Below are 1,227 nucleotides of genomic sequence, written 5' to 3'. Positions count from 1 at the left end.
CTTAATCGGCAAATCATATAGTGTGGCTGTGTCTTGAAGATGTTATGTTTTAAGACTGTAAGATGTCTTGGATTGAAAACGCACACAGTCCTTTAGTAGCCGAGTGCTAACCGCTGATCATATGAGATATTCATTAACTATAGGTTCTTACGTACCCCAGTTCTCAGGAGTCAATCATGAAGTGGGATGTTCACTATGGGATGGCCTCATCGCGGGAGCACAGAAGCATCAATCTCTCATTTACGCCAATTCTGATTGGGCGGGTGATCTCGACGTCATGTCAGGGAATCACCTAGTGCTTGCGCACGACATGCGTCATTCAAATAAGGCCATCTTCCCGCTTCCCATGGCCAAGGAGGCGTCTGGTGAGACATCTCACTTCATGTTACTCCCGAGAAACTGGGGTTACGTAAGTACCTATGTTCTCATTCATAACATCGTTCGATGTCTCACTATGGGAATCGTACTCCCGTAATTGCGACGGCTTACCTGAAAATCAAGGTAAGGCTCTGGACTCAGGCGGGGACCCAGCACTGCTCGGGCCCACTGGGAGCAGGACGTCTAGCCCTGTAAAGGCTGAAAAAAGTGAGCGGCGAGGCCAGTCGTTGCTGACCCAAATTCTTGGATGGAAACACCCTGAGAAACAGCCAGGTGTAGCCGACCGAGGTCTAAAGAGCACTACCGAGGTGCCCGCAATTTCTGACACGGGACGAATGTCCTGGGGGGGGGGGGGGCTTGTTATAGCTCGGCACAGCCATGATAAATCCCGCCTGCCAGTACTTACAGGTCAGTGGGAACTGTCAAGGATAATGGTGGTGCCTGTTCTCTCACTCTGGTCAGAGATGGGTTCTCAGGCAGGGTGGGAATGTGCGCGGTAACGGGTCAAAGTGCGCGGCAGTACGCCTACGCCCAACCGGTGCGTATTAGGACCCACGGCATTGAAAGACAGCTGATAATGAGCATAATCTTTTAATGAAACAGATCTATCACGGCTCAGGCCGCGACACACCACAGCTGACTTCATCAACCATTTGATGTGAGTCAGTCTGCATATGGTTGATACGCCTCTGGCAGCAGGGATGTCCGGGATTCATCGACATCTGGTGCCGATGTCTTCACTCTCGAGGGATGAGGCGGACGCGGCTCAGCAAGACTCAGTTTGCGTGCCAGCTGTAACTGGGTGAGAACGCAAAACCCTCCTTAAGGTTTACTACGATATTGTGTTAT

The sequence above is a fragment of the Notothenia coriiceps genome, unplaced genomic scaffold (genome assembly GCF_000735185.1).
Source record: "Notothenia coriiceps isolate Sejong01 unplaced genomic scaffold, NC01 NC01_scaffold00022213, whole genome shotgun sequence".
Lineage (NCBI taxonomy): Eukaryota > Metazoa > Chordata > Actinopteri > Perciformes > Nototheniidae > Notothenia > Notothenia coriiceps.
The sequence above is the reverse complement of the archived record's forward strand: the minus strand, read 5'-3'. Positions refer to the sequence as shown.